The following is a 13988-nucleotide window of genomic DNA, read 5'->3' as shown; positions in this document are numbered from 1 at the left end:
AAATAGAAGCACGGACCTAAATTTATAGGTGGAGATAGGACATTCTGTACCCAGAACTGGCCAAGACATGTGTTACCAATTTAGCAGACCAGTTTACCTTTGGCTGCAACAGCCTGTGTTTGCAAATAATTAAGCTACACTAGTTCAAGATTTACACCTACACTTAAATCCACAAATCAGGTATTCTGACAAACCTCGATAGTCGCTTGTAGTGAGAGTTAAAACCTAGCAGTATATGACCTCAGAAATGTCAGATAATCTGTCTCTGTGGAAAATGCCGTTTCTTGAAGGTCTCCCAGTGTGTAACTTGGTAATGTACTACTGCCTCTCTTCTCCCTCTAGAGGTAGGTAGGGAGCTGTTGCAGGAATCCAGCTAGACAAGGGTAAACTCTTTCCTCCCAGGGGAATCAGGGTGTGATCCGTTCCTCTACACGGACACCAAGTGCCATTTAAGGTATGTAATCGGGCTTCCAGGTGCTGGTCCAGAACAGCATAGGTCTTCTGTAGATTCTGTCTTACCTAAAGGCCTGAATGATGGTAGATGCCCAAGTTTTGGCAGTTGAATTGATCCCCAGTGGAAGAAAACAGCTCCAGGAATGTAAACATCTTTGTGTCAGGTGGGTCTAAGTTACCGTTATAGTTAATAGTCTAAAGAGCCACTTAGCTGACCAGATATAGGTGTCTGCTTTAGGTGCGCTGATTAGGGCTCTCCACTCTTCAGACCAGAATGTGAGCATGAACATCTTGCTCACATTCAGACACCAAATATATTTGTTAATTAAGGCATCTTGATGTTGATGTGAATTTCACTTTAGCTGAACCATTGGACAAGGTAAGCCAGAGAGGGGCCTTGGTGTTCTGTCATGGTTTATACTGTCTGTAGAAACAACTTTGTAGAACTCAGTGCAAATGAACTATCATGATGAGTAAATATGCTTGCTTACACCTCCTGCTTAAATAACTAAGCTTCAGAAGGCTTGTGCCTTTCATAAGGCTCTAAAAATACCGGAGCTCCAGTGGGAGTTGGAGGATTCACAGCTGGACTTTAAGAAACAGCAGTGAAGACAGTGGTTCACCATAGGGGAACTCCAGCTTCCCATTACTCTCACCTGTGCCAGTTCCAGTGCTCTCTGCCAGTGACCTTCCATGAGCTGATCCAACTTCCTAAAACCTGAGAAAATAATGAAAGTAAAAGTATCAGAAGTTACCTTCTGTTGATTAATGAGGTAAACTGACTGAGCAAAGTCCCAGATGAGCACCAGGGGAGAAAGATGGGACAAAATGGCCAAGAGCAAAGGAGGGAGGCGCTAGAGTGATCTTCCCAGGTATATCTTCTTGACAAGAACAGCTCCCTCATGCAGCTCACTCATGCAGAAAAGAAACAGGAGGAATACACAGCTCAAGTAGTTGTGTGTTTGCAGGGACACAATGTAATGACCTCTTTTGGTGGTAACTATCACCTAGGTCCGCTTAAAGGGACCATGAAAAGCCAGCTTGAGCGTTTTCCCACCTCCAGCAGCAATGCAGCTCAAGTAATCACATGTCTAATGACTGCAGTCTGTGTACAGTTCACATGAGGGTGTTTAGGACAGAAGTCCCAAGTGTCAGACTTGTGGTTGTCTCTGAAATTTACGTTTTATACTGGCAGTCCACTGTTTTCCTACAGAACACAGCAACCTATTATTTCAAGATACGATGCACTCCCCAGATACAGAAAAGCTTGTATTGCACAGTTGCAAAGCAACCTCTTTATTTAGCGTCACCTTTTCTTGAAAGTGGGGGAAAATATATCTGTGCTCTACAGAAAGAGCCTCTGGACCAGTAATTTTTTATCTTCTCCCTTACTCACATTGAAAAACAATGCTACATATTGTCCCAATGCCAGACATATGAGTCAATGTAAAAGTGACAGAATTCATTCTTTTAGAAATGCCTACTAAAATTGTACTTTCCAAGTTTAATCAATGGCTAAAATGTACAAAGTGAAAAGAAACAGACATCAGAGATGGACACTGTAAGCAAGGAGTATTTTGATGGTAAACCCAGTAACTTCCACTGCATTGAAGCTTTTGGCATATAAACTGGCCACACTTGTTCCCATTCTTGGAATGACATTTTACTCATACAATGCCTCGCATTATATGAATAACTGTAGTTGGAAACCATGCTGGTTCCCAGAAGCAAGGAGGACCCAAATTGCTGGCTGCCTTTTGGTGTCATCCAGAAGCACACCTCAGTTTGGAAGAGTTTGGTTTTGAGCCTCTTTTCTCTATCAAAGACAATGTGCATTTCCAAGGCTTCAAGTTACTGTTGCAAGAGGCTGAAACAGCATCATCTATACCAGTTTCCCTTAAGATAAGAAATAATTTTGTCAAACATAAGGGCTTACGCTTCTATTCTTTACTACTTGAACTGAAGTATTTTTCCTGACTTAGGATACAGGAGGGGAGATCAGCAGATTATGACAGCTGTTCACTCTTTCTGAATGAAAATTAACATTATCAAAGGTATGTTTTGTATTTCAAAATAGAAGGAGTATTAAAGAAAAAATGAGTGTTCTATAGACTTGCCATGTTTTTAGAAATGCTTCAAGTTAATGATGGTTATCTCTGTTGGGAAACTCTGCTGTCATTCACAGCTTAGTATATACAGCTACATATGCATCAGCACAGTTGTAACAATGGGAAATAATGCTCTGGTTCAAAGAGAAACCTAAAACCATATGACATGTAGCCACAGGCAACCTTTTTTTCCTGCATTGAGATATGCTATCTCAGGGGGTGATTACCAGACACTCTATAATAGACTGCCTGACTCATATTCCCTGATTTGAGAGGAAAAGGGAGAAAAAGTTTAGAGCATGTTGTCATTTTTATTAAAGAAGCAATGCAATGCAAACATGGGGGGTGGGCAAAGAGGTAAACACTACAGAATATTACTTTTTCATTACCCATTTTTTCAGTTCTAATTCAGAATACCCTAGTTCACCAAGATGGTAGAATTGGTAAGAATTTAACTGGCTTTTATAGCCAATTGACTTTGAGGAGATACCAGTGCCTGTATTTCTCTCTTGGAACTCCCTCTGTTTAAATGTAATTTTACAGTTGTCACGTCCCAATTTCTCAGGACGATGACTCAGGTTTGCTGATTCCCAGGTCAGGATTAAGGTGAAAAGACACCAGGGATCTTTTCACTCACAAAACTCAACTTTTATTTGCTCACAACAGGAATTGGCATGCTTGCAACAAAACCTGGTATGCTCGCAACAAAAACTGGCATGAAACTATGTCAGTAAACTGTGTAATGTGCTAACCATACATCACCAAATATATACTACAGGCCTTGCTTATTTGGGAATCAGTTCAGGGAATACAGTAAGGAGAGTCCTCCCGTCGAGTCACGAGGTTCAGAGCAGACCCCTTGCTTTCTAGACTCCCTTGCAAAGAAGAGCCCAGGGGTGGCTGGATCCACTCCTAGTCCCAGACTTGGTCAACGGTTTATGTCTAAAGGGATGAAGTGTAGGGATTTTGGAAAGAGAGAGAGAGAAAAAGAGAAAGATGTCACCGGTCCTGGGTCCAGCGATGGTCCAGTCAGTCGAGGGGTCCAGTTCCGGTGGGTGCACGCAGGTGGGGCTTCAGTTCGTGTCCTTTCAGCATCCTTGCCCCTCCTTCGGGTGGGCACTCGAACTCATTCAGCTAATTAGGTGTCATGCGCGGTTTGTGCTTTCAGAACCTTCAGGAGATGGGTCGGTGGGCTTGGGGCTCGTTTAGGGAGTAACTTCTCCTTCCCTGCAGACATGACCACTGTTTGATCTTTGGCCATGCATGGTGAGCTGCCCCGCTCAACATATCAGAACTGTGCACCCTCCGGCCCGTCCTCCCCATCCACTTGGTGATGTCCTGTGCTGATCGGCTTCTTTTCACCTGTGGTTCCTTGCTAAGCAGGGTTCATTGTTATGCGGAGTTCGTCGTTAGGCAGAACTTGCCCCACCACAATGTTTGAGACATTAACTCTTTCAGTCTGTCACAACAGTGCAAATTCCTCTTTCTGACTAATTGTCATGGTTTAACCCCAGCAAGAAACTAAGCAACACACAGCTGCTCGCTTTACAAGTTGTCTTCCTGCTTCCATAGTGTCGTCAATGATGCTTTAATGGTGCTTTAGACGCAAGCATTCCTTTCTCACAAGACTACTCCCAACTGTTTAACTTCCATAAAAGAAGTGCTAATAGTCAATGGGGGGAAGAGTAAATAACAAAAGAAAACAAACAAAATACTGTCCAAATGGACTCCTTCGGATAGGATCAGTTAGACAAGATTTGATAATCTCTGGAAAATGTAGTCCCTAACAAAGCAGTATGTTCTTATTGTGTACTAGATGTATTTAAGAAAATATGCTCCTTGCCAATCTGACACATATGCACATGCGTGTGGTTCAAACACTCACTACCACTTGATTTTTTTAGGAGTACAAGAAAACTAGGTCAGAAGTTCAGCATTAGTTTAAAAGTAAAAGGATCCAGAATTAGAAATAAATTATAAGAATATAATTGTTATAATTGTGCTTAAAATTGAAATTATAACAGTTTGACCCATCAGTATGTCAACAGAAAGATAAATCTGATGTAAGTGGGAAGCAAAGGAATGCAGGCTAGGTTACTTAGGAAGCCAGTGGAAGCAATACAAGTACTTCTCTTGACTTCATCCTTCTTTCTCTATTGCTCTTTATCCTTAAGGTTCATCAGTGTTCTTTGTCATATCCTATTTAAACTGCATAGAATATCTATCTGTTAAATGCTTCCAAGCAAAGAATGTTTTTTGTAGACTCGCACCCATGGCTTGCAGGACAGAGCTTTGGCATGTTTGGAATGCTGACATGGCTGCAGTATAAATAATAAATAGTAATTTGTAAAGTAAAAATCTTTTGAGGAGAAAACTATTCTAGTGACTTCAAGGTTTACAAAGGCAAATCATAAAAATCAACAATCAATTTTTGCATAATGTATGTTCTCTCTGAAACTGACTCCAAGTGGACGATGTTGATCAGGGATGTCACCGAGAGACTACCAAACCTCGTACAGTCCACTGACTATTATCCACTGCTGTTGTTTCACATGGGCACCAGTAATACAGCCAGGAGCAGTCTGAGGAGTATCAAGGATTACAGAGCCCTGGGAGTGGCGGTAAGGGACTCTGGAGGTAGTTTTTTCATCAATCCACCCAGTCAAAGGGAAGGGGTTTGAAAGAGCCAGTCAAATCTGGCGAATCAACAAATGGTTACAGGACTGGTGCCACAGCCAGGGGTTTGCCTACTTAGACCATGGGACTCACTTTGAGAAACCTGGTCCACTGGGGGCTTATGGGGTCCATCTGTCAGAGAAGGGGAAGAGCATCTTAGGTCATAGGCTTGCCAAGCTGGTGAAGAGGTCTTTAAACTAAAGTTGCCGGGGGAGGAGAAACTCAATCCATCCTGGTCCTACCAGTTTGATGCCAGTGCCAGCAATAGATGCCCAGAGCCTGGACCACACGTCAGCAGGAGAGCACCTGAAGAAGAGCACAAAGAAATTCCAGCCACTCCAGCCAGTAAGTCAGCTTCATCAGGGGCGCAACTTGAATGCCTCTATGCAAATGCACATAGCATGGGGAATAAACGAGGAGTTAGAGACATGTGCATGCCTGCAGGGCTACAGTCGTAGTATCACGGAGACATAGTGGGATGGCTACTATGACTAGAGTGTTGGAACGGAAGGATACAGGCTCTTTAGGAAGGAGAGGCAGGGGAGACAAGGAGGGGTGTCGCCCTCTATGTCAATGACCAGCTGGAGTGCATGGAGCTCCGCCTGGGGATGGGTGAGGATCTGACTGAGAGTTTATGGGTCAGGATTAAAGGGAGGGCAGGGACACGTGATGTTATAGCAGGGGTCTGCTACAGGCCACCCAACCAGGAAGACTGAGCGGGTGAGGCCCTCTACAGACAGATAGGAGCAGCCTCACATTCAAAAGCCCTGGTCCTCATGGCTGGCTTCAACCACCCTGGTATCTGTGGGAGGGACAACACAGCAGAACATAAGCAATCCAGGAGGTTCCTGGAATACATTGATGATAACTTCCTTCTCCAAGTGATAGAGGAGCCAACAAGGAGAGGTGCTATGCTGCACCTTGTTCTTATGAACAAGGAGGGGTGGTGAGGAATGTGAAGCTCAAGTGCAGCCTTGGCTGCAGTGACCATGAAATGGTAGAGTTCAAGATCCTCAGGGCAGCGAGGAGGGTGCATAGCAAGCTCACTTCCCTGGACTTCAGGAGAGCAGACTTTGGCCTCTTCAGAGGTCTGCTTGGTAGAGTACCATGGGATAAAGCCCTTGAGGGAAGAAGGGCCCAAGAAAGCTGGTTAATATTCAAGGGTCACATCCTCCAAGCTCAGGAGCGATGCATCCCAACAAAGAGGAAGTCAGGCAAAATGCCAGGAGGCCTACATGGATGAACAAGGAATTCTGAGCAAACTCAAACATAAAAAGGAAGCCTACAGAAGGTGGAAGCAAGGACAGGTAGCCTGGGAGGAATACAGAGAAATTGTCCAAGCAGCCAAGGATCAGGTTAGGAAAGCTAGAGCCCTGATTGATAGAATTAAATCTGGCCAGGGACGTCAAGGGCAACAAGAAAAGCTTCTATAGGTACATTGGTGATAAAAGGAAGACTAGGGAAATGTGGGCCTTCTCCGGAAGGAAAGAGGAGATCTGGTTACCCAGGACATGGAGAAGGCCGAGGCACTCAGCTACTTTCTTGCCTCAGTCTTTACCAGCAAGTGCTTCAGCCACACTACCCAAGTCACAGAAGGCAAAGGCAGGGACTGTGAGAATGAAAAACTGTCCACCGTAGGAGAAGATCAGGTTTGAGACCATCTAAGGAACCTGAAGTCCATGGGACCTGATGAGATGCATCCGTAGGTCCTGAGGGAACTGGTGGATGAAGTGGCTAAGCTACTACCCATCATATATGAGAAGTCATGGCAGTCCAGGGAAGTTCCCACTGGCTAGAAAAGGGGAAACATAACCCCCATTTTTAAAAAGGGAAAAAAGGAAGACCCGAGGAACTATAGCCCAGTCAGTCTCACCCCTGTGCCCAGCAAGATCATGGAGCAGATCCTCCTGGAAACTATGCTAAGGCACATGGAAAATAAGGAAGTAACTGGTGACAGCCAATGTGGCTTCACTAAGGGCAAATCATGCCTGACAAATTTGGTGGCCTTCTGTAACCTACAACGGGGTTACAGTGTTGGTGCATAAGGGAAGAGCAACTGACATCATGTGCCTGGACTTGTGCAAAGCATTTGACACTATCCTGCATGACATCCTTGACTCTAAATTGCAGATGGATTTGACAGATGGACCACTCGGCGGATAAGGAATTGGCTGGGTGGTCGCACTTGAAGAGTTGCAGTCAATGGCTCGATGTCCAAGTGGAGACCAGTAATGAGTGGTGTTCCTCAGGGGTCGGTATGGGGACCGATGCTGTTTAACACCTTTGTCAGCAATACAGACAGTGGGATTGAGAGCACCCTCAGCAAGCTTGGCAACAACACCAAGCTGTGTGGTGTGGTTAACACACTGGAGGTAAGGGATGCCATCCAGAGGGACCGTGACAGACTTGAGAGATGGGCCAGTGTGAACCTCATGAAATTCAACAAGGCCAAGTGCAAGGTCCTGCACATGGGTCGGGGCAATCCCAAGCACAAATACAGGCTGGGCAATGAGTGGATTGAGAGCAGCCCCACAGAGAAGGACTTAGGGGTGTTGGTTGATGAGAAGCTCAGCATGACCCAGCAATGTGCACTCACAGCCCAGAAAGCCAACTGTATCCTGGGGGCTGCATCAAAAGAAGCTTGACCAGCAGGTTGAGGGAGGCAACTGTCCCCCATACTCTGCTTTCATGAGACCCCACCCCGAATACTGCATCCAGCCCTGGGGCCTCCAGCATAAGAAGGACATAGACCTGTTGGAGTGAGTCCTGAGGATAGCCACAAAGATGACCAGAGGGCTGGAGCACCTCTCCTATGAAGACAGGCTGAGAGAGTTGGGGTTGTTCAGCCTGAAGAAGGCTCCAGGGAGACGTTATAGCAGCCTTCCAGTGCCTAAAGAAGGCCTACAGGAAAGCTGGAGAGGGACTTTTTTTACAAGAGCATGTAGTGATAGGACAGGGGGTAATGGTTTTTAACTGAAAGAGGGTAGATTTAGATTAGATATAAGGAAGAAATCCTTCACTGTGAGGTTGGTGAGGCACTGGAACAGGTTGCCCAGAGAGGCTGTGGATGCCTCGTCCCTGGAAGTGTTCCAGGCCAGGCTGGATGGGGCTTTGAGCAACATGGTGTAGTGGAAGGTGTCCCTGACCATGGCAGCAGGGTTGGAACTAGATGATCTTTAAGGTCCCTTCAAACCCAAACCATTCTAGAATTCTATGATTCTGTGATATACTCTAATGAAGAATACTTGACTATTGAACAACTCAGGGCATAAGAATATCTGAATCTGCCTGTGTGCAGATAGACACTCTTCCATGTAGCATAGATAAATTGTTTAGTCTAGGTATGTTATTTCTGCTTAGGCATGGGTACATATGTATATGCTTGAGAAAATTTAAAGATTAACATAAATGAGCATCTGTGTCAGACAAAGAGCAAACAAGCTGTGCTACAAATTAATCTTTTCACTCCTCCTTGGGTGATGGTTGAGACTTTTAAAACAAAAATACTGTTCTGACAAGCTAAATGACTGCAAAGGTCTCTTAGGCTCTAATGACATACAAAGGGCTTTTTTCCTCTTGGAAACAGCACGTACCAGTCTGTCTATACAACAAAGTGCTGGAACATGCTGTCTACCTTCAACACCATATGGCTAAATATTTTATTAAAAGTTATGCTGCACACAAACACAGGCTATTCCAGACAAAGACTTGTAGACAGCATGATACAGTAAGCATTTTTCCGTTTGTAGTAATTTAGAAAGTTATTTCAGAAGGCAAACCAAAGCCATTTAAGTTAAGTTGAGCATGTGGTATAACTAACACAGAAGATCATGTGATTTTTAGATCTGACCCTAAAGACTCCTCCTGGAGATTACAAAAAGCCAGGTTTTTACAGAGTCACAGAATGATACACGTTTTAGGAGATTTCATTTCCAATTCATCTAGCATTTACCTTCCTTTTTTTTTTAGTTCATCTTGCATCGCAGAACACTCCTGTCGAGATTACAAGAATATGGAATTCATATAAGCCACATCAGAAATTTACTGACTATCAATGTCCTGTTACAAATAATCAAACCTGTATTTTTAATATATACCATAAAAACTAATGCTAAGCCATTATTTTTTCAATTACTGAAGCTATAAAGCAAAGATTAGGTCATCCTATGCAAAGTAAAAGGACACAAGTACAGAGCTAAAAAATACTTTGTGGAAGAACATTTCTGTTCTGTTTCTGAACGAAATAACAGCTCAAGCACATGCTGAAACTAAGTGACCTTTTATGTAGTTTGATGGTTCCACTTATGAAGATAAGGTCACATGTGTAGTGTTTTGTTTGGGGTTTTTTTTTCCTAAAACCTTCCACCCCAAGACTTAGGCAACAAACACACGTGAGTGATGGTAACATGCATCCAACAATTTTTACAGAGGTTAGTTTAATGGGTAGAGATACTGTTTTAACAGATATATTTGCCTACACACACACATATTTATTTATATATTTAAATATGTTATAGTATATTAACCTACTTAATAAACATGTATTTGTATGTATTTTTGTGTATCTGTATGTCTTCATCCTTTGCAAAAATACAGAACATTCTGGAGAACGCAACAAAAATTGGTGCTTCTATACCAAAAATCCTTCCTGACAGTCAGTATTCATCTCCTAAACCAGAAAAATAAGTCCTTTTAGCAAGGGAATACAACATCGCAAACAGGATGCTGATGCCCAAGATGCATGATAGTACAATTTTTCCCCCCATCTTACTAAGATACTCTGCAGCCTGACACTATAGTGTGTTACACACTGTGGTGAGTGCTCTAGCAGTCTAGAGCAGGTTAAAACCTATGCTCTTCCTTCCATGTGCTCTTCAGAATAAGAGGAAAACAATAATTTTGTAAACTGTGTTGAATCTTGGAAACCTTAACTCTGTAAATGCAGTTGACATATACCTCTGATATGGCTGGGGTTGTAAGGAAGGGTATTGGAAGACCATCAAAATGTAATAATAACATGCAGATCAGTAAAAAACTACTCAAGCTTATGCCTAACCATGAGATTTTAAATGTACATAGATGACGTTGTTTGTGAGAAATAGAATAGGAAACATGGCTGGGACTGCCATGTCATAGGTCTTCAGCACTCAAGTTTCTTTTACAGGGATGCTCATAATGGCAATAAAAGGCATTTGTGTTTTCCATTTGTGTTAGAAACCCTCTGTAGGCTGCATTGTATTAATACAGCATCACCCACCTATCTGCTGGTTTCTGCCAGAAAAGACCCCCCTACTTGCCTAATACACAGTGGATGTCAGACTTTTTTTCAGTGATCACCTGTCCTGGTTGCAGCTGGGATAGTTAATTTTTTTTCTAGTAGCTGGTATAGTGTTACATTTTGGGTTCGGTATGAGAATGATGTTCATAACACACTGATGTTTTCAGTTGTTGCTAAGTAGTGTTTGTACTAAAAGTCAGGGATATTTCAGTTTCCCATGCCCAGCCAGCTAGAAGGCTGGAGGAGCACAAGAAGTTGGGAGGGGACACAGCCAGGACAGCTGACCCAAACTGGCCAAAGGAATATTCCATACCATGTGACATCATGTCCAGTATACCAACTGTGGGAGATGGCTGGTGGGGGCAGATCGCTGCTCTGCAACTAACTGGGCATCAGTCAGTGAGTGGCGAGCAATTGCATTGTGCATCACTTGTTTTGTATATTCCAATTCTTTTATTATTGTTGTTATTTATTATTGTTGTTGTTATCGTTATTATCATTATTTTCTTCCTTTCTGTCCTATTAAACTTCTTTATCTCAACCCACGAGTTTTACTTTTTTTCCCCAATTCTCTCCCCCATCCTGGCTGGGGTTAAACCACGACACCACCAGACTCTTGAACTGTCTTGCCAGAGAAGTTAATACCCTATAAAAAGTCAAAAAAATAGAATGAACTCTAAATGAACTATAGAAAAACTCTCATATTTTGGAAGTTTGCAGTACAAAACTGCTTACTAGTTCAGCAGCAATATTTTAAAAGCTAAACCAAAAGAATATTTGTTGACTGCTAAACCTATTACAAGTTAAATGTTCTACCCTTGTCTTATAGTTTCTTGTTCCATGTATTTCTGTGTCAAAATCTTACATTTTTCCCTCAATTTTTTTTTTCTGCATTTTTTCCCAGTCTGCTCATAGTAATCACCTTCCCAGTGGCTAAATGACATATTTACATATGTGTCATTTAGCATAGCATTATTGCAAATATAACATATGGCCACAGGGTAACATTTTTGCCTAATCATGAGAACTGGATTTCAGTCTTCATTCCCTGTCTTCCTGTGAATGTAATCTATAAAATCAAATCACCACTAAATAACTAACAAACAAAAAACAGCTGAACAATACACTGTGGTTTACTGTACATTAAAATCCTCACCATTCAGAGTTTGTTGGGGTTTTTATCTTGTAGCAATCAGTAATGATTGTGCACCTTTTTCCGTGTCTAAGACGGGCACTTAGTGCTGTGACACTTGGAATTTTTTTCTTTAAGTACCAAACCTTTTGAACAGATTTTTACAGGTGCTGCAGTTTACAAGGACAACTGAAAGTGTGTAACAGGTTTTGTAAAAATTGGTCAGTGAAGCAGGGAAAGTGAGCTAGAAAACACCAGCAGCATCTACTGAGTTCCCTGGGGTATGACAGGAGTACCCCTTTACCTATTAGTATCCCCTATCGTGACACATTTGGTAGTGTGTCCTTTCCCCACCTGCATCTCAGCTGCAGATATTCTATTCACAAAAATTATTTCCATTACTTTCCATTCTGATAAAGCAGTTACCTGCAAACAGCATTTGTGACCATGACTGGTTTCTCTGGGTGCTATCAGGCATGAAGGGTCCTGCACACTCCCACAGCTTCTGAACTGCATGGCAGGCAGTTCTGCTCTTGAGGACAGCATCAACAAGTATTCAAGATGTCACATCTTCCTTCTCTATTACAAACAAACCAGATCATCTGAGAATGCTACGGCGTACTTAGCATTTCTGAGAACAAGTCCATTTATTCTAGCATGCAGATGTGGCTCTAGGAATGTAATTTTACTGCCTGTTTCTGAAAAAAAATCTATGTCCATAAAGTAAATTAACAGTTGTTTCTAAGTCCAAGCCTGTAAAACAATTCCTCTTCAGACTATGCCATAAAACAATCTTCTCCCTGAAGATATTCCAAACTCAACTTGACAAGGCCTTGAGCACCCCATTCTAGCTTTGAAGCTGGCCCTGCTTAGAGAAGGGGTTTGAACGAGGCAAGGTCCAGAGGTCCCTTCCAAACTAAATTATTTGGTTGATTCTCTGAAGTATGACAAATAGGCACTCACCCAGCAATAATAACCCCAAAACCTAGTTATGATCATTTAAATGACAAAACAGCTAATGTTTTTCTGTGAAGTCTTCAGCAAGGCTATCTAGCTAAGAAGCCTGTTCTACAGTTACAGCATTTACTGATATGAACCCAGTTGCTGAAGAGTCCCCAGTGCCTCAGCACAGTTTGTTTCCATGGTAAGGCAGGATATTAAACCTTACATTAGACACTTCTAGCAGGATTAAAGAGAGGTTGGTATGTCTTCATCATCAACTCAGCTTTAGCCTAGAAAAGAAGCAATTTATACCTAGTAAGCTGGGAAGAAGCTGTAGGAGGGGTGGTTGTTTTGTTTTCCTGGGGGACCACAGGGGTTTGTTGCCTCTGATTTCACGGGGATGATATTCAGCAACCCAATGGGTCCCTACCAGTCCTACCTGTCTACTTAAAAAAAAAAAAAAAGAAGAGCCTGACAGGATACCAAATGCGTTAGGACAGGGTAATCGTCACACGACTCGCTATCAAATTTCAGTAACGGGAAAAAAAAAAAAAAAAAAAAAAAAAAGACGTAACTTACTCCTTTTCATATTTAAGGAGAACGATCGATTTGCCAGCCTACCCAAAGCAGCAGCAGAACCCCCAGTCACCGCAGCGGCATCTGCGCCCGCCGCCCATCCGGAGCAGCCGGCCGGCCTGCCGCGCAGACAGTGCCCGCCTTGTGGTACTGACCGCCGGCTCAGCGGCCTCGGGCCTCGCCGTGTGCGCCCCCGCCGAGGCCGTTGTCGTGGAAACTTGCCTCAGAAGCCCTTTGTGGTAATTTCCCCCAGAGAAAGGGGTGGCCGGCCGGGGAGTATCACTGCTCGGTAGCCATAGCGACACGCACACTAGAAATACCGAGAAAGCAGAGACCGGGGGACTCGGTCGATCTCTCCGCCACGCACGGAAGCGCTCCCGTCCTGCGCCTGTCGGCTGCTGTTCGAAGGAACGCCCGTTCGCACGTGAAGTGTCCCCCTCAGCCGACGTTCATGTCGATGTGAGGAGCCGTTGGATAAAATAATTCACGTACCACACAGAGGGGTGAAACCAAGGCCTCAGCAGGTGCTCTGCTGAGGTGTTGGGGTTTGTTGGGGGTTTTTTTGGTGAGGCGGCGAGGGGTGGCACTGCCCTGGGGGTTATGTCAAGACAGCATCGGGGCGCCCTGCCCCCAGCTCCCCTGTCACCCTGCCCCCAGCTCCGCTGTCACCCTGCCCCCAAAGAGACGGTTATCCCGTGGAGACTTCCCGAGAGACCACCGCCGACCTCCGCCCCCGCCGCACGCTCCCCCCGCCTCAGCGCCTCAGCGCAGCCCCTCAGCCCCGCCCGCCCCCGCAGGGCGCGGCGGCGGGCGGGGGGGCGGC

Source organism: Haliaeetus leucocephalus, unplaced genomic scaffold (genome assembly GCF_000737465.1).
Source record: "Haliaeetus leucocephalus isolate CR32 unplaced genomic scaffold, Haliaeetus_leucocephalus-4.0 Scaffold120, whole genome shotgun sequence".
NCBI classification, from domain to species: Eukaryota; Metazoa; Chordata; class Aves; order Accipitriformes; family Accipitridae; genus Haliaeetus; species Haliaeetus leucocephalus.
Note: the sequence above shows the minus strand (reverse complement) of the source record.